Here is a 26,321-nt window from a genome sequence, read left to right on the forward strand (position 1 = left end):
CCACCCCAATCAAACCTCTCTTGTTGGACATGGGTTGTAAGTCTATCAAAGAGATGGCACGATATCGGTTGGTTGCGTTGTGGAGACGGATTTGGATATCGCCGGATCTAAGTCTCTTTGCTACTGAACTTGCGGAAGTAAGATCTATCCTGGGTTCTAGCAACATCCCTTGGTTCCGTGAAGTGAAAAAAATCCTGGATGAAATGGGTCTTATCCAACTGTGGGATTCCCCGGGGAGTTCTGTTTTCCCTTCCAAGCAAGCCTTCAAGTCACTGTACTGGGCATCAGTTAGACATCAATCCGTTGTGCGTTCCGATGGCGCTTCCCTTTCTGGCAGATTTCTGGTGCATAAATTAGATCCCTCTCTGGAGAATTACTGGGATGTTATCACCAAGAGTCTGGACAAAAAATTATACCACCAGTTTAGAGCAGGTTGTTTGCCAGTAAGGTCTTTTTCCAAAAAATGGGCTGGTAGTTCGAATGAGTACTGCCCCTGGTGTAACGATCAAAAGGAGAGTGTGGGCCACTTCTTCTTTGCTTGTCCCACTTGTCATGCCCCAAGGTACAAATGGATTAGGCCCATCTTCCAACGGATGAACATCAGTAGATGCATAGAGGCATTGTGGGCCCTAAGAACTAACACCTCAGAATTGGTTGTAATTGGGGTAGCAAAGTACCTAGGGTGGGCTTGGGTTATTAGAGCCAGACACTCTTAATTATCCTGGTTTTTCAATTTTAACATTGGGTTTTACTCCACTTTATACTGCGTCTTTAAATACTGTTTAATTCTTTCTTAAATTGTGCATTGCTATGCACTAATATGGTGTTTTAAATAATTTGCATGTATGATTGACTGATCTTAATATCTTTTTATGCAATTGTCTTTTATGATATAACAATCGAAATAAAGATGTATGAAACCTGAAACCTGATAAATAGTAGGTGGAACAGAGCTGGGGTTACTACAGAGAATTACTGGGCTAGTAGTGCATGATCTCTTCAAGCAGCCAGCAACGTTATAGAATTGGCCTCCCAGATTAGATCTTTTGGGTTCTCTCCCACATTTTACGCGGACGATACTCAAATCGTGGTGTCGGCCTCTAACACGGAAGTCACCATCTCTCAGTTTCATAACTGTACGAGAGACGTTAGTGACCGGATGGGTATGCACTGCCTCAAACTAAATTAATAGAAAACGGATGTGATACTGTTTGGTAATAAACCTCAGTTTGGAGCCCAGCATGCTGGCCAGCAGAGTTAGGGACTCTCCCAATCCCAGTCCAAAAAGCCACAAATTTAGGCATAACCATGGATGGCACACTGAACTTTAATAAGCATATCAGTTTAGTTGTCTCTTCCAGCTTCAACACTTTGAGAATCATCAGGAAGATTCTTCCTTTTTTTCCTCCCTCCTCCCCAAAGACACTCATCTCCTTATTAATACTCACAAAGTTGGATTACTGTAGCAGACTTTTTGTTAAGCTCCAAAAACAATATGTGAAAAAACTCCAAAGCATGCAGAATGCGGCTGCCAGACTTATTCTTGATCTTCCCAAGTTCCATCTGGTTTCAGCCTCCATTAAAGGACTTCACTGGGTTTCAGTGGGTAACCGCATCAAATTCAAGGTGCTGTGCCTTAACTATAAAGCCTTGCATGATATAGGTCCTAGTTACCTCAAACCGTCCCTTTCCTGGTAAATACCCAACAGAGACCTACGATCTAAAAACTCTGACTGTCTCCCGTCCCAGTTTTAAGAGACTCAAATGGGGACGCAGTTGCTTTTCCTCTGAAGCTCCAACTCTCTGAAACAGTCTGCCTATAAGTATTAAAGCAGCTCCCACATTACTGAGTTTTAGGAAACTAACAAAAACTTGGCTTTCTAACCTCTAGTCTTCCCCTGTTCTCACTTATACTGTTTTTCCCAACCAGCACTTCAGAAATATTTTAACATAACATTACGACCTAGAGAACCAAGAATCCTCTCATGGTCACAGCACATTTGAATCAAACTGGAAATGCTCATACACAAATAGCAGGAGGAGTAGCTACTGGTTGCCAGGTCCACAAGGAACAATTCTTGCCGGTATATTATTTGCTGCTTACTTCTCTCATTAGAGAATGCAGTACCCCAATCTGCCATTTCCAAGTCTTTTACTTTGCACACAGCATGTTGAATTGAATGTGGAGGAACAAATTGCAGTACAAAACATTCATTATAAAATCAGATATGCAAACTCCTCAGTTGCAGAACTACTCAAGAGGGTTTCCTTTGAGAATGATGGGTTTTATTTGCGATGGTTTTATTTTTGGACGTGGACTGGAACTGAAAAAAATACATGTTATGATTAGATATTAAAGATGTTGGCACATCAATGTTCTAAAGTCAGGCGACTAGCCCACTGTGGTGGGATTTTATGTATATTTGGTGTAATTATTAATTTGATCAATTCTTCTTTTTCCAAAAATTTAATGAAACTTTTGTGATATGAAAATATTTGAGATAAATTGTAAGCATGAATTCCAGATTGTTTTTATGTCACTGACAAATACGATGACATATCATACCAACGTACCTGTTGCACTTCAAATTGCATGGAATGGCTGGCAAGTTTACCCGGGATCAAGGCCTCTTGAGCTGAAAAGCTGGTGTTCCTGTCTGCAATATAAAACAATTTGAAATGGGTGATCTCTCTTCTATGATACAAAAAGGAAGAAGCATTTGTTTATATATATCGCGTATTTGCTGACAGCAAAAGTGTAGTTATGGTTAGGATTAGGTTTCCATCTAAAAGCCATTTTTTGAGGTTTTCCTACTGGTTGGGTGCTGTTTTATGAATCTGCATAAAGCTTTCCAATCAAATAATGCAAAGTCCAAAGTATTGGCAAGTCAAGTTCGGTGCTGTTGTGTTTGGGGATGGAAAGAAGGGGCAAATTGAGGGTCAGAAAAGTTTTTAATGTTACTACCTTACAGCAAAAACTTCTGAATGAAATTACAACAAACTTGGCATGAAACTATATTCATCTATGATGCAAAAACTGGTTAGGAAGGCTTTGTAAGGTAAATGCTAAACAAACAAAAAATAACACTTGCGTATATATGGACTATTTGGTTTCAATTAGTTTGCAAACCACATCTCGCAAATTGTTCAAAAGCCCAAAAAAGAAAACAAATACATGTATATCATTGGACGAGTGCGCATTTTTCTCATCATGCAAAGCAGGTTCCCAAACCCAAACTATGGTGTTCCCAAACCCAAACTATGGTTTGGGAACCTGAGCACTCTGATTGGCTAACCAGAAGAGGGAAATTGCTATTTCAGCTGCCCTTACAAAATGTGCAGCTCCGTCAGCACTTCCTGAAACGAAAAATGGCCAATAAGGCAGTAAAGGGAGAATCCCTTGGTCCGCTAACCCCCTGTAAAGATGACCTTCAACAAATCAGATCTAAAATTTAAAAAAAAAGATTTTTCCCATGTTTTTCACAGTGAGTCTACACCTATGCTTGGCAGAGACAATGTTTGCAAACTCCACTAACACAGAATTTAAGCCCTTAGATGCACACTGGTTAGATGGAATGGTGTATTGGGCACAGGGCCTTGCCGAAGACCAGGTCCTGTAGCCAAACGCCACTTTGTATATCGAAAGGTCATGAGCAGCAATGGCTGAACGCCCATGGCAGGTAGGGTGAATAACCAGGCCAAAGAGCAAGACCCACGGTAGGCCTTTCTGCACACAACCAAAGTCTGTGCATCGCGGAGGCTGGTCGCACCGAATATAGATTCAGTTCATCAATAACCCACTCATCTTCCACAAAATTAAAAGCTATGAAAAGAATCATGGTTTAAGTGATGCTCTATTTACAAAATAAGAGCAAAATGGTCAATTTTGGTTAGCTACACAAACAAGATCTCATGCCCTCACCATGTACTGCTCATGTCCTTATAATTGACAACACTGGTGACAACTTAACTGAAATCACTGATGACACCATATATCACACAGTGATAACATAGCTTGATGCTATACGTACACACATATTTTGTTAGCTTTCAAAACAGTGTTATTTTGTTTATACGCAAGAGAAAATAATGTCTATTAAAAAAAAACTCATCATGTTCATGTTCACAAAACACCAAAACTCGATCATAATTTGGCAGGTACGATCCCCACTTTTGTCCATATGCATCTGAACAATGCAGTCCATATTTCATTTGAGACTAAACAAATTAAAATCTACACGTTGTCATGACAAAACGCCAACGTGATTTACAGTACAACGAAGATTAGAAGTGTAAATTTCCACATCATTCAAGATAATAGTTGGTGGATGTGGTTGGGTGATCGAGCTTGTATTGTGGTGCTGTGTTCGTTTTGTGTTATTGTGTTGCTGGTTGTTGTGGGGTTGTTTTCTAATTTTGTTGTTATGGGTATTTTATTGTAGTTTTGTTGTGGATGTCTGGTGCTTGCAGCATCTGCAAAATATTGTGCAGATTTGACAAATGGCTCCAAAGATGCACAGAGACATAAAAAGATTTATGTTTTTCATTTTATATCATGTTCGGGAAAAAGCTGAGTAAACTACAAGCGACGTTGAATAAGGTTGGGTTAACAAGCAACACATTGAAGAGAAATCAGTCTAATCATCTTTGAATTTCTTTTGGCCAAAAGGTCCACCTTAATGACAACAGGTAGTTTAAGCAAATACCCACTCCTGTGTCTACAAAGGGCTAGTCAGCAGCCGCATGCATTTCTCAAGGTCTTCAACGCAGGACATTGCAACCATTAATATGCACTTCAACAATCTATCATATTATAGTACAATGAAGAATTATTTTTTGTGTGTTTCCAGCTACGAAATCCTGCTTCCTTTGCTCCCTTTTTTGTAATGATGCAAAATAGAATCACTCTTAGGCATGTAGAATGTACATCAAAACATGTCAGCTGCTCAATATATATTGCGAAACATGTATGAAGCACTGATGAACCGGTAAACCCTGTCGTTCAAAGGAATATCAAGATGAGACTCCTTGTTTTTCAGTGACTACAATTACAATTACACCCTTAGGAATCTCAGGACAAACAGTCCCACCCCTGCCAGATCATTCATAATATTCGCACATACTTGTCACTGTCTATCAAAGGTTAGGCAAGAATTCACACCACAAATAACACAAGAAAAACCGTGGGTCTGGAGAAACTGAGCATTAATGCTCAGTTTCATTAGACCCACCGTTTTTCTTGTGTTATTTATGGTTAAGAGTGGGGATTGAATTCCGTCTGGTCTTTAAAATATTGTCCCTAAGACCCCCTGTTTAAATATTTTGTGATATAAGAATTCACACCACAACTTCCACTGAATTTACATCAACAGGTGTGCTATGTAACAACTGGCTGCTGGCAGGGCTGCAAAAAACCTAGTCGCTTTACCTTGTAACAATCACCGTGCTCTGGATCAGTTTCACCCATCGAGCCCCGCTCAAGTCACTTTTTTGCTATCAGTTTTCTGTCTTATGCTAGTTGAAAGGTGAAGCTAGGCAGATTGACTAACCACTAATGGGCATCTGCACAAATCTATGAAGTGTAACAGGCAAATCGGGAAATCTGGGAGTGGATCAAAACGGATTTAGCTTGGTTAGTTGAATTGTTCAGAGAATTTAAACACTGCTTTCCAGTGATTCTGGGCACTATTCCATAAAAGTGGAGTCATTGACTGGAAGTCATCGCCTTGACTATTTCCATCTTTTTTAACTTGATTCTGCTGGTGATCACAATACGCCCAAGGGGCAATAAGTTTCCCAGAGGTTCAATACATGAGATGTGGGGTATTTAGAAGTTCAGTAAAAGTCATATGCCAGATATGTTAACAGGGCATCTAAAAAAGAAGGAAAGAGAACATATGTTTAAAGACAAGCAACGAATTCAAGCCAGGGGAGGGGAAGGAGGGAGAAACATGTACAGTATGACAGTACGGTGACAAGGAAATGACATTACATAAATCCACTTGGAAATGTCCAGAGTTCATTGATCATTAAATCAAGTCATTAAGGTTTTCAAAGTCTAGGCCAGTCAGTCAACTAAATTGTAACCAACTAGATCCATGGTGAAGAAATGTCAGTGAGAACCTTTCTATGGGCTGCTTCATGATGATCTTGGGGAGGCAGATTATTGAGTTTCACGAAGTATAGTGTGTGGAAGGTTTCATCGGTAGGCGACACAAGATGGGTATGAATGATGGTTGCAGCACTTGAGAGGGAGGCTACCATGAAAGAAGGCTGAGCTTGGTGTGAATAACTTTAGAGAGACACTAAATCCAATTCAAACCTCACCCTACAGACCTCCACTTATCTAGGACTTATATCAATTACTATACTCCATTACACCCTCCTCCTTTTCCACAGCTGTATCTCTCTCAAACTCTTGTATGTGTAAAACAATATACAATACCCTCCCTCCACTCTTACTCTCTGGTCCTCTCAGGCTCACTGGCCATTTCCTCTGCCCCACCAAACTGCTCCACTTTTATCCATATTGCTCTACTCCTAGTCCATAATAGGGGCAGCAGGAAAGCTTTACCTGTTTCAATAGCCTTTGTTCTAATAAATTAATTAATTAATAAAAGCATAATAAAACTTCATGTTATGCACTTGCAAAGTGTCCCACAGAACTGGTTTTGGCTGGGTACAGACACTCTCCGCCTTCAGAGAACAAAGGATGTTTGTGGATAAAAAGCGGGGACCAGACCCCAGACTTTTAGATCACTTCTGGGAAATCAAAAGGAACCTTTGCCATGGAGAAGAGCCGGATAAGCGGAGGAGAAATACTGCCCCGGTGTTGTTTGCTGTCTAGGGTTGGCCTGCAGTGGCTGCTTGCTGCCAAGGAAAGGAGAAAAAGGACCTTGCTGTTTGCTTTGTCACGTGCTTGAAGAAAAGATCTCCAAGGGCTTGAAACTGAGCTTGCCTCCTGTTCTGAAGTCACAGGGACACAAAGGCTTAACCACCAGCTCCCCTGAACTCCTTTGCTGGGAATTCCAACCTGCAAAGAGGTGCCTGCTGCTGTTTAGGACCTCTAGAGACTGTTTGTTGCTGGGAACTGGAAAATCAATGCAACATCGAAGAAGCGTGACGCATCCGCACCGGTTTAGGACGCATCGCCGAAAAAAACGTCACAGCGCCTGCCCCAGCTCGAGAAATCGCCGCACGATGTATTGGGTGCAACGATCTCCGAAGTCCAAGATCACCGCAGCGATCCAGACGCAAGCCTGCTCTGCAGCTGCACAAAGCCACATATCGTACCAGATCGACGCATCACATTGAGGCGCCAAGACTGTCGCATCTTTGGGGGATGCAGTTAGAAACAGACGCATCAACACCCCACGCAGTAAGCAACTGACGCATCACCTCCCCTCCGGTAAGGAACCGACGCATCAACTCCCCTGCGCAGCAGTAAGGAGCTGACACATCACCTCCCCTGAAGCAAGGAACCGACGCATCACCTTCCATGAGTGTACGGAACCAACGCATCACCTTCCCTGCGGACCGTTTTGTTTGTTTGCGTGATGCATTCAAGGTACTTTGTGAGAAAAGTGTTGCATCTGCAATTTGCTTGCAACTGATTTCTACCATCTGAAAGTCATATTTTTATTACTGTATTGTGGATTTTTGTCGTTTGGTCTTGTTTTGGTTTAGATAAAGATTACTTATTTTTCTAAACTGGTGTGGTGTCCATTTGTAGTGTTTTCACTGTATTACTGTATGTGTTCACAAATGCTTTACACACTGCCTCTGGGATAAGCCTGTCTGCTCGTGCCAAGCTACCAAGGGGGTGAGCAGGGGTTATTTTAGAAGTGTATCCCCCTTACCCAGATTAGAAGCAAGGGTCCCTATTTGGACAAAGGACCTCTGCCAACTAGAGACTCCCATTTCTAACAAGCAGCATGCTAAAGAAAGATGGATTTGATAATGTTTGGAAGTGCTAGAAATCTACACAAATGAATGTACATATATGCATTTTCACAATAAAATCTAACTGCACGGACGGGGCTTCATAAATCTCAACCATTACTTTGATCCACTTGTCTAGCAAATAAAATTGCCTCCTTTCAGCTCAATAAAACCGCAGGGAAAAATAAGAGAGCAGCGGTTCCCATGGGAAACGAAACGGTCAGAACAATGTGTGCAGAACTATGCATGTTCCAACATTGCGAGTGCTACCATGCTTGTCTTAACCAGGTATATGCATATTAGGGAGTAGGGGGAGTTTTCAGGGCTGAGAGTGTCGGGGACGTTATTAGGGCTTAGGGGAGGGCAGAGTCGTATTAGGGCTTGGGGGTAGGGACGTTTTTAGGGCTCGGGAGGAGGTTAGTTTTCAGGAGGGAAGGGGTAGTCTTAGGTCTCTGGACAGGGATTTGGGGCCTGTTTTAGGGCTCAGGGTGGGGGACAGGGATCAGGATACTCTTATAATGGCTTGGGGGACAGGGTAGTTTTTGGGGCTCAGAGTGGGGTCAGGGTAGTTTTTAGGGATTAGGGGAAGGGGGGTAGTTTTTAGGACTGGGGGGGCAGGGAGGTTTTTAGGGCTCGAGGAGTGAGGGGGTTGGTTTCCAGGAGGAAGAGGTTAGTTTTAGGTCTCAAGGCGGGGGGCAAGGATCGGGTAGCACTTATCTGAAAAGTCTTACCCACGCATATTTCTTTACCATACATGCCTCAACAATGAATATTTCGGTGGCAAGGCATGCAAATAAAGGAAATTCGTGGTTAAGACTTCTGCTGTTCAGACCGCGTGGAACAGGCATGCATGGTAAAAGCATGCATGGTTCCATCACACAACCATTTCCCATGCATAAATATGAAAAAATGGAAGTCTTAATATTGTAGAAAAATCGAATGTCATATATGAGAAGATAGTTTAGCATTTATGTTTTAGCTAGCGCTTCGATTTACATAAATTCTAAAACCCTCATTACTAGATGCAGTTAATTCCGACCTCCGCGTAAACCCCTGTTTACAAATGGGTTGGAATTACGAGTTGTTAGTTATTTAATGCATTCAATGATTATTGCTTGCGTTGAATAACTCAACCATTGTTACATTTCAACAGGTCAAACCTGACGAAATGTAATGGGAGAAAACCATATGGTATTTACCGTATTAAGTGGATTTTTGTGCGATAAACACTGAAATCTACATAACATCTAGAAAAAGTCTATTCTGCAAAGCAACCATGCGGATCAATGCTTGTTCTTCTGTCAAGTTCCCTAAGGCCACAGTTGTCTGATTGATCACTGCTTCCATTGTACGGGTGAGGTGACGGACCAGCTGACTGTTCTGTACTGGGCCAACAAAGAAGAAGATTCCTCTGTTACAGTCTCTATATTGTTCCCACAGATGACTCTGTCTGGTCGACAACAGAGACATCGATTGCACGTTTTCCCCTACTACCAGCATGGTGATCGAACAATTGCAAATCTTGGTGGTAGGTTGGGGGAGCTAAAAAGACAGGTGGTAGAAGGAAGGCTATGTAACAGGTACCAGACCAGCCTTGAGGTAGGAAGTAGTATGCCTTAGTTCCACAAACAAAAGAAGTGTAACATGATGCAAGGAAGCTGCTTTGGCCTCTCGTAGACATCTGCAACACTGTAGTACAGTTACTGTGGCCCACTGGCACATATCCTGTACTTTGTACACAAAAGGGGGCCAGTGGTCATGGCAACAGAGATAACAGGGGGTCCATTTCCTTTAGCCGACCTAGAATTTGGACACACAGTTTGTTGCTGCACTTCCTTTACTGTATTCTTCCATTTCTAAAGCAGTCCCTTTTGCTTGTGGGTCCCCATCTGCGCTGGGGTAACAGACTTTGTTCCGTTTGGCATTGAGGTCACCCACATCCCATGTTTCTGAGAGATTGAATACTTTAGAGGCATATAGAAGTTTGAACCAAGCTGGGCATGAGCCGTTACGAGAAAATGGCAGCGGTGACAACGGGATTCCTTTTATGTTCTGATGAGGAGGAATTTTGCCACAAACCCAACAGTTAGTAGCATTGCTCAGCTGGTGTGTCTGATGCAACATTTGAGAAAAGTGTTATTGAGATATGACATTCGGTGCTTCTTTTCATGATAGGTAAGAGTAAAGTAATAATGTTCTGTGGGGACAGGAGTAGTAGCAGACAGTAAATCTCGAGCCGGAGTTACTTCCTCCACAACCCACATTATTATAGCAATGATGACAGCATTCCAAGTCAGTCCAGTTTTAAACATTGTGCAGCCACTACAGATCTTTGCAGCATTTGATTTCTTCTTCTCAGACATGTTCATCTCGTTGACAAACAACAAAATAGATGATGCCCTAAGGACCTGGTCAGGCGTTGGTTTCTTCACTAACGGTGAGACGAGTAGTCACTAAAAGACTACCCCGATTTGTAGTCAGTCTTAAACCACTCAGGACAGTGGCTCAAACAGTCACTTTCTGCGATGAAGTGTCTTTCTTCCTGGATCGAAGCAGATATCTAGATGCACCAGGGATCGTCTGGTCCGGGAAGACTTCCTCAGGCCCTTCAGGTGATGCTGCTGGTCCACTCTCATTGACCAGGATGTCGCGGTGATCTGTCAACGCAGCAGGACTCACAACGGCATGCAGAATTTTTTCGGCAATGGCTGGCAAGGACCCAATTCTTCCGGTTTGTCACTCGCACTGCCGTTCTGGTAGCAAGGAGGACCTGCTCTGGGCCACGCCACCGAGATGCCAACGAATTTGTCAGTTGAAATGATTTCGTCAGCACAAAATCAACTTCAAGCCGAGGCATAACCTGCAGAATCATTATTGATCTCACAGAAATCCAAATGTTTTTCCTTTTTAAGGGCCTTTTATCCCAATAGATTTTGGCAGATTTGCTCTGCTAGAATGTATCAGAGGCAAACTGCATGTGGTTGTGAAAATTATAACTCAACCTACAATTTCGATCCCCTTGTAAAGTCTCGTTTGCAAATGGATTGGAGTTTAGCCCTCAGCTTGTAATGAGTGTCCTTATGTTGCAAATACATTTCAGGTGTCCTATTAAATGATTTAATTATGCAAATGGTTAAGGCGCACATTTCTGTGTTTCTTCAATATGCGGGCAGATCATTTTCAAATTTTTCATCACAGATTAAATAAAACACAGTCATAAAATGACAATAGGCAGACAAGCCTGAAATTAGTACCGAGGGTCTACCATCCTGCCGCGGGAATAAAGGTTACATCCTTTGAGTGTCATGTGGAAATGTACCCAAAAGTGAGCACAATGGTGCAGGGTCACCCTCTTGTCCACGGGTTCCAAAGACTAACAAAAAGAGATCGGCACTGGAGTTGAAATAAAATAACAAGTTTATTAATCACTCATGAGTGGGACAACGTCCACACAACACTCAAGTGTTGCAGGAGGAGGTACACTGAACTCACAAACCATCGTCCTTATATACAGCTTTTGTTGCAATGTAAGCATGTGGACAGAAATGGAAATAAGTTTAGAAATAGCTATGAGCAAACAAGGGCAGATAGAGGACTACGTGATCAGCAAATTGGGAGGGGGAGCACGAATGCTTATGACAGCAGTAAACCGTCAACAGATAACATCTAAGACCAGGTGCTCTGGCATCTACAAACCCCCAGCATGTACATTGCTTAGCCAAAACAGGAGGTCAACTAAAATAGATGGCACAAGCAGAGTGAAAAGGCGAACAGCAGAGGACGAAAGAAACAAAATGAACACCACAGCCAAAATGGCTGTTGCTTATGCTAATGAAAATATTGCACGTTTCCACAGAAGACCCTATTAGCATAAGCTAAGACATTTTCTTATTTCTTCAAAGGGGTACGATACACATCATGAATGTCAATTAACATAATTTCACAGATTTCTCGTTCTATTGCTAAACGGGCATTTGCATTTTGGACATTCGTTTTAGACGGTACACAAGTAGTACAAGTGGAAATACAGAGGGAGCAGAGCATTGGCCCACATTGAATACATAAACAACAAGAGAAGAGAATTGCAATAATTATGAACAAGGCTGACAATATTTGCAGCCCCATACAGAAAAAATGCTCCAGAACCATCCAGTCCAAGTCCATGTTCCTGAGTCTTGATGTATTTCAGTGTCTATCTTATGCAGTTTGGAAATGACATCACAAACAGAAGGTGAATTGGCCGACACAACCGCTGGATCCGATGATACGGCATGCTCCACCTCGAACAGCCAGAATAACATCTAGAAAAAGTCTATTCTGCAAAGCAACCATGCGGATCAATGCTTGTTCTTCTGTCAAGTTCCCTAAGGCCACAGTTGTCTGATTGATCACTGCTTCCATTGTACGGGTGAGGTGACGGACCAGCTGACTGTTCTGTACTGGGCCAACAAAGAAGAAGATTCCTCTGTTACAGTCTCTATATTGTTCCCACAGATGACTCTGTCTGGTCGACAACAGAGACATCGATTGCACGTTTTCCCCTACTACCAGCATGGTGATCGAACAATTGCAAATCTTGGTGGTAGGTTGGGGGAGCTAAAAAGACAGGTGGTAGAAGGAAGGCTATGTAACAGGTACCAGACCAGCCTTGAGGTAGGAAGTAGTATGCCTTAGTTCCACAAACAAAAGAAGTGTAACATGATGCAAGGAAGCTGCTTTGGCCTCTCGTAGACATCTGCAACACTGTAGTACAGTTACTGTGGCCCACTGGCACATATCCTGTACTTTGTACACAAAAGGGGGCCAGTGGTCATGGCAACAGAGATAACAGGGGGTCCATTTCCTTTAGCCGACCTAGAATTTGGATACACAGTTTGTTGCTGCACTTCCTTTACTGTATTCTTCCATTTCTAAAGCAGTCCCTTTTGCTTGTGGGTCCCCATCTGCGCTGGGGTAACAGACTTTGTTCAGTTTGGCATTGAGGTCACCCACATCCCATGTTTCTGAGAGATTGAATACTTTAGAGGCATATAGAAGTTTGAACCAAGCTGGGCATGAGCCGTTACGAGAAAATGGCAGCGGTGACAACGGGATTCCTTTTATGTTCTGATGAGGAGGAATTTTGCCACAAACCCAACAGTTCGTAGCATTGCTCAGCTGGTGTGTCTGATGCAACATTTGAGAAAAGTGTTATTGAGATATGACATTCGGTGCTTCTTTTCATGATAGGTAAGAGTAAAGTAATAATGTTCTGTGGGGACAGGAGTAGTAGCAGACAGTAAATCTCGAGCCGGAGTTACTTCCTCCACAACCCACATTATTATAGCAATGATGACAGCAGTCCAAGTCAGTCCAGTTTTAAACATTGTGCAGCCACTACAGATCTTTGCAGCATTTGATTTCTTCTTCTCAGACATGTTCATCTCGTTGACAAACAACAAAATAGATGATGCCCTAAGGACCTGGGCAGGCTTTGGTTTCTTCACTAACGGTGAGACGAGTAGTCACTAAAAGACTACCCCGATTTGTAGTCAGTCTTAAACCACTCAGGACAGTGGCTCAAACAGTCACTTTCTGCGATGAAGTGTCTTTCTTCCTGGATCGAAGCAGATATCTAGATGCACCAGGGATCGTCTGGTCCGGGAAGACTTCCTCAGGCCCTTCAGGTGATGCTGCTGGTCCACTCTCATTGACCAGGATGTCGCGGTGATCTGTCAACGCAGCAGGACTCACAACGGCATGCGGAATTTTTTCGGCAATGGCTGGCAAGGACCCAATTCTTCCGGTTTGTCACTCGCACTGCCGTTCTGGTAGCAAGGAGGACCTGCTCTGGGCCACGCCACCGAGATGCCAACGAATTTGTCAGTTGAAATGATTTCGTCAGCACAAAATCGCCTGGCCGCAGATCGTGGCCTTCACTTTGCGACCTGTCTGGAAGGGCTTCCCGTACCTGCTGATAAATAGAAGACAAGCTGTCAGTTAACTGGGACAAATAGTCACTCATCAACATGTAGGGAACATCATTTATAGGGCGAGGCTTAGGGACCCCCCAAATATTCATGGGCCTCCCAAAGATAATCTCATGTGGCGTAAGGCCAGATCGTGTATGTAGTATCAATCTGATAGAAAGCAAGGCTAGGGCCTTACAGCCATCTCTTAATGTGCGAAGCCAGAAACTACAGGCAAAACTTATATTTCAAGCAGTCCTTACTGATTTAAAAAAAAATTTTTTTTTAGAGAAGGCACAGGTTCAATGGTTAGCCAGTCAAACTCCTCTGAGAAGGGGACAATTTTACAACCATAAAGAAGGACGATTAGAGCGGCATGGAAGGCATCTACATGAGCTCACAGAGAGGTGTAAGACCAAATCACAATAAAAAAATCGGAATTTACCACTGACTTGGGAGAACGCCTGCAACATGTCGATATTTCCTACTCCTATCCCTATACACAGAAGGCCCACTTGTGAGGCAGATAATTCCATGATTATCATACTTCCACTAGCGTGCAGCAGTATTATCTAACATCACAGGCGCAGAATACCTGCAGTGCAGAAAACACTCAGGCATAGAGTTAGGTTAAATGTGAAATTTCAATGTTTTTCATTTTTCCTTCTCGTGAATAATGACTTTTCACTAGAAAATAACCCTTTCATGCAGGCATGCAAGCAAGTGTCCACAGGACAATGCAAATGTTGGCGATTGGCTACAAAAGCAAAACAATTTAGTTGTTCATCGCATTTGCAGAGACCCCATCAATGAGAATTACTTCTCTAACCTCATTATCACTTATGGTGACAGAACATTATCGATGTTTCATGCAAGTTTGCGGTAGAATGTAAAAATCTGCTGCTTGCGAGTTCGTGAATCAGAATTTTTGCATGCAGACTTTACACTTTTTTTGTTTTCAACTTATGACTTTATAATAATTTGACCTAGAACACCTGAATGTCGCAATTAAATTGAAGCGCATTGCTGCTCGGTGCGGTGACGCATACACATTTGCACGGTTCATTGAGGGAAAGGCCAAATGCAGCTTCCATAGTAATGAGATCACTCAGCCAGGGGCTAAAATAAAGGCCTAATTATTTACCATTGTCAACAGGCAACGGGTTGCATGTATTTTGGTAAAGCTATCCAGCAGCATGTCTATATAAACGTCCTGACAGTTGCAAGGGGCATGCTGCTAGGCCGGCCTGGCCTTTGAGGTAAAACAAGTTTACATTTGGCAGCAGGTGTAAAGCCCACCTCTAACCGGCGGCAGATATATCACTAAAACGTCACGCGCCCTGGGTCACAGATGCACAGATCACTTTCACGTTTTCAAAATTCGCAGCCACGACTATATTGTGAGCCTCGCTTTCAGTATGTGCTGGCTTATTGTTTTCATTACGAGACAGGACAAATATTTATTCAGGGTAGAGAAGTGCCAACACAGAATGCATACGGAACTATAAATTCTACAAAGTGGGCCACGGTGGTGCCACCAGAGATGCTAATGCGCCTGCTGTCTCTAAAGTGGCTGTGCAGTGAGTGAGTGACAAAAAAAACGTGTCCTTACCCAAGCTTACATCATCAACAACAAATCTAAGTTCTAGTTATTTCAACGGTTCCAGGGTACTTCTGAATTACTCGCACATACATTAAATTGGTGCTCACCACTTAGATCGGCCCTCTCACCACATATAAGCAATTTTTTTTTTTTTTTGAAAACCTTTATTCTTCAAAAACATGGACACAGCTATTCAGCCGACATCCCGGAGGTTCGGCAGCTTTGAGAAAGCAGAACAAAGAAACGTCCACAGTGCATAGAAGGAGAAGCAGAAAAGGTTCTGTTTTAAATAAACACAAACTCACACAAAACCCCAGCAAGGCGAAGGACACTGAATACCACTGGTGATTGCCCCTCAGGGGAGAGCAGACCCCCCTCGTCTAACAGTCACAATACTGTGTTAAGAGGAAAAAGGGGGAAAAGCAGAGGCCCAAAAAGTCAACTAACAATCAAATACATATACAAAAGCTGGAAAGAATGTTAAGGAGAGAGCTGTTCATCGGGGGGATCCAAATCAGGGGCAAGACATATGCCCCCCCTATACTGGTTCCACCGCCCCCAAATGGCGTGCCACTTCCGGGTGCGCCCTCTAGCACAATATACTGTCTTTTCCCTTAGCATACTCCAGTCCATGTTTTCTTTCCACGCAGTCAATGTGGGGGGACCCGCAGAGCCCCACAGGCGCGCGATGTCTCGCTTAGCCACCATATTACCCAGAGTCACCCACAGGGTCTGTGCCTCATCGTGATCGGTAGGCCCCCAAACATTCAGAAGACAGCACCGCGCCTCCGGCTGCATAACAATGCCCGTCACCTCCCCCATCACCGTATGGACTCTCCTCCAGAATTCCATGATAACGCCACATTCCCAAATGATATGCATAAAGGTACCCACCATACCGCAGCCCCTCCTACATAAACCCTCCTCAGAAAATCCCATATGAACCAGCCTTGGCCCCGTAACATAGGTTCTGTGGAGTATTTTGAGCTGCACCAGCCTCAGACGTGATGGGATCGCGACCTCCTTAGGAGAGGAGACCGCAGACTGCCAATCCTCGTCATCCATTTCGAGTCCGTCCCTAGTCCACTGGTCCCTCAGCCCCAACAGCAGGTCCGACCGAACATTTATCAATTTCCTATATATGAGAGAAATCGTACTCTCTGGCATGTGGCCGTCGAGGATCCGATCCTCCAATGGAGAGGACTCAGGCACCTTCTCACCGTCTACGAGGACTGACCGCAGGGCATGACGCACTTGAACATAGCGGAAGAACTCGGATTTCCCCAACTCATACTCCTGCTGCAGCTCTTCAAAGGACTTCACCCTCCCCTTAATCAGCAAATCTCCAACCCTGGAGATGCCAATCAAGTCCCATTTATCAAAACCTTTCGTATGCCAGAGCCTCCCCAATTTTTCAGATTCAAACAACGGGGTAGCTAGGGTGAGCCTATCCTTCCAGCCCAGCGAGTCAGTCGCCAACCTCCACACGCGCACCGCCACCCCAGTGGGCCCCATGAGGGACGAATCCAGCGCCCGAGAGTACAACGCTCTATGATAATTACCGCCGCGCAGCAACCATCGGTCCATGGCATAGCCGGGGCTTAGAGCCGGACCATAGAAACCATGATTAATCGCGCTCAACTGGGTGGCCCAATAATAGCGTCGAATGTCCGGAAGCGCAATACCCCCGTCGTACCACGGAAGCGTCAACTTAGCAATCGCTATGCGCGGCCGTCCATCCCACAACAACGATCGTTGGAGGCTTTCAACCTCCCGGAAGTAACTGGCCGGTACCCAATCAAGGGTATTCTGCAAGGCGTAGCATATAAGCAATTTGCTTGTGACAAGACCTTTTCCATCACTGTGTCAAGTCTATGGAATACTCTGCCTGCCAAAGAACAGATCAAGACTTGGCTTTTCACTTGGCCAAAATAAATTAAGGTCCTATCAAACTGTGGCGGTTAGGCCTCCGAAATCCATCTTTACCTGGTTTGGTTGTTTTAGGACAAAGAAATGTAGACCTGTCACAATTTGTCACATTTATGACACACAGCCATATGGCAGCAACATGTTGCAATTCAGTGCAGTATGCTTGTGGATTTGAACGTTGAAAATCTAACAACAAAGCAAAGGGACATCATAGTGCTTGTATGTCGTCATTGAAATTTGCGCCGGGGGATTGTGATCACAAGAATATGCAAAACAAAAAGAGGAAGCAAGAGGGTAGGGACCAGGATGGAATGTAGAATAACAGTAAGAGTGTGGGATTTTATACGGGGTGGGGGTCGTTCTAATAGGAAGCAATCAACCTGAGGCATATTAAATAGTGGATAGATAGGGCGCCTAATAGGATACTGGCCATTTACCTCTAATCGACGTTCTCTATCTTCCTTTTCTATTTTTTCCTTCATTTCTTTGTCTTTTAATTCCAACGCTTTTTGATATATCGTTTTCCTCTGCTATTTTTCTGCTATAGCTTCTGCTCTCTTCGCTCTCTCTTGCACTTCTTTATCCCACATACGTACACAATCAAACATATACTGCCTATTCTTTCTTTTAAATAAACACTGCTCTACATATTGAACCTTTTTAGAATCGAATAACCCATTCACTGGCCATTGTAAATCGGACTCTCTCTTTGTGTATTTGTTCCACAATGAACCATTCATTATAGGACAAATACCATATTTAATATACATCTCTTCTATTTGGCGTCCCTTCTGGTGGAGCCGGCTAACTTTGTGCTAAAGTATTCTTGGTACCACAAGAGCAGCAACACCACTTACGGAGTGTGCTGAGAACAGGCATGTTTTTCACAAGTGTATGTAAAATATTACTACTCCAAACATATATTCCAAAAGGAGAAAAATCTTTACATTCCCTGCCTTCAGTCTTTGCAAACAATGAATAACAAGACCAAACCAAAAAACCAAACCAAGCAAACCAAGAGTGCTGCTTTAGCGACCTTACCAAACAGAAGTCTCCAACTCACACCTGCCGATCTCTGGTCGACCTAATGGTCACTGCAAAAAGTACGCCAAAGAAAGCCCCAGCCGAGACCGGCCACCACCTAGAGGGTCAAATCGGGAAAAGCGGAAAAGTCACATCGGCCTGCAAAGACAAGGGTCTCCTCATGCAGTGCGCATCCTCAGTAATATTTCGATCCTCCGTCGAGACCACTCCTTCGGACGGCCGCGTCTCTGATGGTGCACCATGTGCTGGGCGCCAACTGTGGAAATGTACCCGGAAGTGAGCACACTGGTGCAGAGTCACCCTCTCATCCATGGGTTCCAGAGACTAACAAAAAGAGATCGGCACTGGAGTTGAAATAAAATAACAAGTTTATTAATCACTCATGAGTGGGACAACGTCCACACAACACTCTCAAGTGTTGCAGGAGGAGGTACACTGAACTCACAAACCATCGTCCTTATGTAAAGCTTTTGTTGCAATGTAAGCATGTGGACAGAAATGGAAAGGTCAAGTTTAGAAATAGCTATCAGCAAACAAGGGCAGATAGATGACTATGTGGTCAGCAAATTGGGTGGGGGAGCAGGAATGCTTAGGACAGGAGTAAACAGACAACAGATGACATCTAAGACCAGGTGCACTGGCAGCTACAAACCCACAGCACGTACATTGCTTAGCCATATCAGGAGGTCAACTAAAATAGATGGCACAAGCAGAATGAAAAGGCGAACGGAAGAGGATGAAAGAATTATGAAGGAAACGAAATGGACACCACAGCCAAAATGGCTATTGCTTATGCTAATGAAAATATTACATGTTTCCACAGTCAGGTGATCTTTCCAGCAAAGTTCACCAGAGGCTTCCCCTCCAGATAAATGTGAGCACCTGTAAGACACTGTAACACCCCTTTGCCATTTTCTTTCATTTTCTGAATAAATTGTCTTATCAGTTCTCAATGTAGCTACATTAGCATTTATGCATGTGGAGTCACTCATTTTCAGTTTCAAATCATGTGGAGTCACCCATGTTCGGTTTCAAATCCCTTATCTACCATGTTAGAAGAGTGTTTGCAGCAGATTTGAAACCTTAAGTTGCTGCCCAGAGACGCTTTAGAAAAATTATTCTAAAACATACTATGACCATTTCTGTGCAGCTGTTAGTTACACAGCAGATGCCTGATTAAATAGGCAATTCTGCACAACATTTTCACATTCCTCACATGGTCTATGTTAGTAAATTTTTAGAATGCTTTCTGCTTAGCAATCTCTCAAACTAGTTGAGATTGCAAACGAAGCCAGACATAGGAGGAAGATAAGCTATTTCTCCTACTGATATGTATGTCTGCATTTTTCAATATAGCACTGCATGGAAATTAAAGCTTACTATAGCAGGTTGAATTGAAACCTGAATCAACAGTGGACTAAACGCAGATGTGCTCTAAGCCGGTAGAGGCTAAGGAAGAACCTCTGTGCTAAAGATGGTGATTTCTTGTTGCAAGGGCATCCAAGCACATACCGGGAAGTAGCATTTCTTATATGCAACCGGGCATGCACCATGTCCTAATCAATAACTTTATCGATGGTCTTGATTCTACGTGGCAAGCTAACAGCTTGGATGTGGCCAAGAGGACAATAACACAGAATTTATGGTGCACTGCATCTTATAAGTAGCCGATGCGAAGGAGTGACTAGCTTGTCCATAATGTTAATTAACCTTTGGAGAGTCATAGGAGATCATTGGATATCTAAGATATGACTTTTTCTCAAAATAGATGGTTTTCTCCTGTGTCCAGCATGTTACAAATCAGACAGGTAGTCATGTAGAAAGAGGCACAGAGGACGGATTCCAATACACGACATCTACCATAGGTGACCTCTGCGAGAAATATTTTACCCTACTTTTACTGGATTAGGGCAGGGGCATAACACAGGCCCCCGCATCCCCCGTGGTGCGGGGGCCCCCTCAGCTTGGTACTCAGGTCTGAGCGCGATGGATTAAATCCGGTGCGGGGCCCCTCTGTGTACATTGCTGGGGGGCCCTTAAACTTTCATTACGCCACTGGATTGGGGCTGTTTTGATGCACTCTGTTTGCTTTCCAGTGGACTCTTACAGTTCTATGGGCCTACATTAATTACAGTGTGGTCTACAAAACTGCTGCCTATTTTGGAAGATCATGGTGGTGTGATCCTCTCAGAAAATTACAGAAACAGTTCACATAATACTTGGAAGTCTCTTCATTTGAAGGCCACGGCAAATTGTTTGTGACCAATATATGCATCTTAGAACAAATGAGGAGGCCGCTCTTTCTTATTCAGCACATTTTATACCTCATTTTAAACTTGACGATTTCTCCTTAGACAGCCTGATAAATCATGGCAATTCTTCTTTTCTCATTCTGTGGTATAAGTCAAAAGCCCTTCTGCCACCCAACGTAAAGCCAGTTCAAAAATAACATTATCACCGAAAATAGCACAGACCTATTAGTTTCCCCTCCTTATGCATCCACGTCTAAAGTTTGCATCAAATTATAAGTAAATATAAGCCCTCTCAGAACCACTCTCAACGCGTCGGCCAGGCTCATCACAGGATCCAAAAAAACATGATCATATTACACCTGACCTTGTGCAGCTTAACTGGTTGTTTATTGAAGCGAGGATTTGCTTCAAAATAACTTGCCTCATGCATAAAGCCTAGCATTACAACACTCCGGCTTATCTAGCGAACAAGCTCGTTCTTTCTGGCTCCTATCGCAACTTAAGAAGCACAGCCACACTTCTCTTGAAGCCACCAAAATTCAAGAAAAAAGTAAGTACAAACGTGCTTTCTCTGGTCTGGCACCCAGAATTTGGAACGCTCTTCCTTCGGAGTGGAGAGCCAATCCCTCCACGGCCTATTTCAAGAAACAGGTCAAATCACTTTACCAGAGTGCCCATTAACGGCATAATCATGTTCGTTTTACATGTCCCCTTGCTGACAGACATATCTCCCAACTTATTGTTCTCCATTTATTTTTAGGTTTGGTTGCTAATGGTTACCTTTCCCGAGGGCTCTCATCCACCAGGGTTGTTAATTATTGTACTATGTTGAGTCAAATTCACTTTTGCCTGTTTTGCTAGATGTTACAGGTTTTATTTTACACCCTATGAGAAACTGATCTAGTGTGGCCCACTACCAGGTCCCTGATCTTGACTGTGTACTTCTTGTGTTGTCACTCTACGGACTTCTAGTGTAAAAAAGTTCTATTCATGTCCTCGATGTCGAGTGCACTTTTACTTGTTTTGCTAAGTGTCACAGGAAAGATTTTACACCTTAGGAGAAATGGCTCTAATGTGGCCCATCACCAGGTCCCTAATCACAAGAGGAAAATCCAGCCATGAACCTACTGATAGTGGCGGGACCTGTGAATCCATGAGCTGCAATACTCATGAGGAGATTTAGAGATACTGAGTCAGTACCAATGAATTGCCTGCCATGATATGAACATCCTTTCTCCACACTTTAGAAACAGGTCAAGCAATACTTGAAGAGCATGTGACTATGTAATACATGCTACTTTAAGGGCCCACAAGTTCTGCAATGCTATCTGACCAGAAATTCAGTCCTAGAATTAGTGACAAGACAATTAAACACTGTTAGAACCGGGATTCCCTAGTTGGCTGAGGTAGGTACCTTAGGCTAAGTAGGGACCCTCGCTTCCACAACAGGGAAAGGAAGGACACCTTCTCAGATAACCCCTGCTCACCCCCTTGGTAGCTTGGCACGAGCAGCTAGGCTTATCTTCAAGGCAAATGTGTAAGTAATGGCAACCACGCTCTCAGTGACCCAATGGTGACACCACAAATGGACTCCACATGAGTTTCATATAAAAACAAGTATAGGTTATATAAAAAGATATACAATGAGACCACACAATACAAATCCAACATATGCGTATTTGTAACATACATCCTGGCCGGTTATTAGGCCAGCCAGCTCTTGTAAGTTCTGGCGGTATTAATGAGCAATTCTAGGTGATCCTATGCAGTCCTAATGCAATGCTATGCAGTTCATAATGCAAGAATCAGGCACTTCGCAATGTAAAAATAATGCAGTTCGTAATGCAAACTAATGCAATGCGTAATACAACAATCAGGCAGTTCGTTATGCAGAAATAATGCAATGAGTAATGCAACAATCAGGTAGTTCGTTCAGCAAACTAATGCAATGCGTAATACAACAATCCGGCAGTTCGTTATGCGGAAATAATGCAATGCGTAATGCAACAATCAGGTAGGTCATTCTGCGAACTAATGCCATGTGTAATACAACAATCAGGCAGTTGGTTATGCAGAAATAATGCAATGCGTAATGTCACAATCAGGTAGTTTGTAATGCAGAATTAATGCAATGCGTAATACACTACAGCACCGATTACGGTGCTTCATGTGGTCTCTCCGCTCCTGGTACTGCCTTGCGGTCAGTTTCTGTCAACTTATGCCCCCAACACCGGTCTGGTGTAAACCACAGTGCAACTCCTCACTCCGGCCCCGGTACTGCTACTCCTTGGCACATACGGGCCGCGATACGAGCTGTAACAGAGGCTCGCGCTACAAGAAGGGGAGAGGCCGAGAGCGTCTCTCTCCGAGCCCGCACCCTGCCTCAGGTGCCAACACATGTTACCTGGGGGTGCGACCTCACTCTCTTTTCCACCTCTCATGATTTGTGCCTCCGATGCGACTTGGTTAATTCTGGGCCGATGACGATAACGAAGATCTCAGGCTGCAATAGGGAACACGCACACAGCGTCGCTGAGATTTCCTTGAGCATCTGGTGTGCACGGTCACAGGGCAATCCTCACGAAGGTCTCAGGCTGCACGAAGCACACGCATACAGCGTCGCTGAGACTCACTTGAGTTCCGGGTGCACACGATCACAGGGCAAACCTCACGAAGGTCACAGGCTGCACGAAGCACACGGCGCGGAGACTCACTTGGACTCTTGGCGTCCCCGATCACAGGGCAATTCTCATAAGGGTCTCAGGCTGCAAGAAGCACAGGCACACAGCATCGCTGAAACACTTCTGGAAACTTTTTTGTTGCTGAGTTTCCACAACAAGGAGCCAGCTCAGCTCGGGCCCTTGGGGTTAAGTTGCTTCAGGACACAGCACAGCAAAGTCCTTTCAATCAGGGGGACACAGCAAAGTCCCTTTAGCCTCTCCTTGGTTAAAGCAGCAAACTGCAGGCCAGCCCCTGAACACACAGCAAGGGTCAGTACTTTCCTTCAGTCTATTCAGCGGTTTCTTCCTTGGCAGAAGTTCCTCTTGACCACAAAGTAGTTTCAATCCTTTGCAGTCTTGATCAATCAAAGTCCAATGTTCAGGGGTTTCAGCTCTCACAGTTATACCCCTCAAAGTCTTTGAAGTCTTTGTGTTCAGGGGGGCACTGACCCCTGTCTAAACCAGTTCTGGGTGTCTCCCTGCCAGTGATGCCTTACTCCTTTGAGAGTGGAGGTCTGGATCCTTAAATCACTCAGCAGGGGATGGAGCCATTGTGTTATGGCTGCAGCCCAGGCCTCTTCACCTCCAGGGGCTACTCCTCCCCCCCTACACTCCAGATGCAGGTCAGCCTGTTGTAGTCTCACCTCCTGCCCTGGGTCAAGACATTCCCCAGATCCTATCACTTTCAGATCCAGACAGTCAAGCCACATCCAGGCAGAGACACACAGAAATGTTAGAGCACAAAACCCCAGCCAATTCTAAAAGAGTGGTTTCTAGACACACAATGCAAAAACCACATTCACAAAAAGATGTGTTATTGAATTGTGAGTTCAGGCATACTAAACTTCACCTCTCCATCTTAAGCCTTTGGGAAGATAGGCTGGAAACATATTACACAGCCTCCCCCATTCTGTCCTATGGGCAAGATGGCATTGCAACAATGAAAAATGAAATGGAGAGTATATCACTGTCAGGACATGGTACACACCTCAGTACATGTCCTACCTTTCACATACACTGCACCCTGCCCAGGGGGTACCTTGGGCCAACCATAGTAGTGTCCGATGTGCATAGAACGGTAAGGGTAAGGCCTGGCAAGTGGGTACACTTGTCAGGACAACATGGCAGTTTAACAAACTGCGCGCAGGCACTGCAGTGGCAGGCCTGAGTTCCCTCTATAAGGCTACTTGTGTGGGTGACACAATTAGTGCAGCAGCCCCACTAGTAGAATTTGCATTACTAGCCCTGGCACACATAGTGCACTTTACTAGCGACTTTACTAGTAAGGCAAGCATACCAATCATGGACAACCAATTACCATTACACTTTACACAGGGAGCACTTGCACTTTGTCACGGATCAGCAGTGGCAAAGTGCCCAAAGCATCTAAGTTGCCAACACCATGTCAGAAAAAAGGTCTAGGGGGAAAGCAAAAAGTTTAAGGAACTTTAGCCAAAAAGGGCCAAGTCCAACAAGCACTAACTAGAAAATAAGGTAAAACACAAGAGTTAGGTCTCAAAATAATCACAGCGAATATTCCTTTACCCCAAATAGAACATACTCCACTTCAATGAACATGTTTTGCTAATAAACTATACTAAAAAGCAACGCAAGCTTCAAGTTTCATTTTGTAAACTGCGAAACAAACAGAAATTAACCAGCACATGCAGCATGGGGTTCACTGGCTATTATTACTGAACTAGTCTGATATTCAAATCATCTTAAAAGAATTATGTTTAAAAGGATCTCCAGTGGGCAAGACCCAAAACAGGTTCAGAGTCCCACAGACATCTGGTGCGGCTTTCACTATCATATAAATATTTGCGGATTATCAGAGTAACTAGAGATGCCTGATCTAGCCATCGCCTCTCAACATACAGAGCAGATCTTTACAAGAAATATTTTGAGCTCAGTGGATCTATATAGAAAAAAGAAAACTACATTTACCATTGCTCTTAAGCTAGAATCCCAATTAGATCAGCCTCTGGCAGTTTTAGAGACTTGCGCTTGACAGAGAATGCAAGAGTCAGAAGTGTAGGCGAATGGATTTTACAGTCTTAAGCCCACTGACCATGCAAGATGAAGCATATCTGAATCCATCTTATCTTAGCAAAAACAGGACATGAGATCTATCTTCAAGAATGCCATAGATACATTCTGCATTTCTATTCTTGACATTGAGTTTCTGCTGAAAAACATTCATACATGGATAAAAGGCATTCAAATTCTATGGCCAAAAATGGTGAACATTCTCTTACGAGTCTTGTGTAACACACTGCTTCGATGGCTGGGAGACATTCAACCCACGTATTGTAAACCTTCTATTATGGCATGCCCCCCACCTCGCCAAATGGAAGGTGCAATACTGTAAGATGGTCCTTTGGGAATAGTACTCAAGAGAATAGAAGGTCAAGGAAACTTGAGAAGTGGTGGGCAAAGTATTGTGGACAGTGCCATTGAAATATGAGTTGTCATAGACATAGCAGTGAAACTGGTTATATCCAGTGATGTTGCTCAATACCTACAATATTCTGCATTTTAAAGGACAGTGCATACAAAGAAAATCTTGTAATAGACTAGTAATGGAATCTCGTGACATAGGGATCCCTCACTGTGCAAAAGTCAGGAGAAATTAAAAAAAAGATGCACCATACTTTTGATGGCATGCAAGAAGTCAATATGAGATTCATTCAGCAGAAATTAAAATGCTCCTGGCACCGCGATTACTCACTGGAAGGAAAGAATCAGTATTAAAGATTAGACTATTAGGATAAACAAAAAACCATCAGATTATCAAAAGCTGAGAATTTTGCTAATAAGATCATGCTGTCATTTAATATGTCCTCTGCAGACTTCTCAGACATTAACGAATTAAAGGGAATGC

At 43.6% G+C, this 26,321-nt stretch overlaps 1 protein-coding gene across 8 annotated transcripts in view; it reads right to left on the minus strand.

Moving 5' to 3' along the window:
• Positions 1 to 26,321, minus strand: part of HPCAL1 (hippocalcin like 1) — a 1,393,761-nt gene that overhangs the window by 1,186,770 nt on the left and 180,670 nt on the right. For 7 of the 8 annotated variants that reach the window (XM_085610705.1, XM_085610713.1, XM_085610706.1 and 4 more), the window contains exon 2: positions 2,575 to 2,657. The exons of the other annotated variant lie outside the window; for it this stretch is intronic. The gene's annotated coding sequence lies outside the window, so the exon portion shown is untranslated. The remainder of the gene's footprint in view (positions 1 to 2,574; positions 2,658 to 26,321) is intronic. 8 annotated transcript variants of the gene reach the window in all.

This window comes from Triturus cristatus, chromosome 6 (genome assembly GCF_964204655.1).
Source record: "Triturus cristatus chromosome 6, aTriCri1.1, whole genome shotgun sequence".
Classification (NCBI taxonomy): domain Eukaryota; kingdom Metazoa; phylum Chordata; class Amphibia; order Caudata; family Salamandridae; genus Triturus; species Triturus cristatus.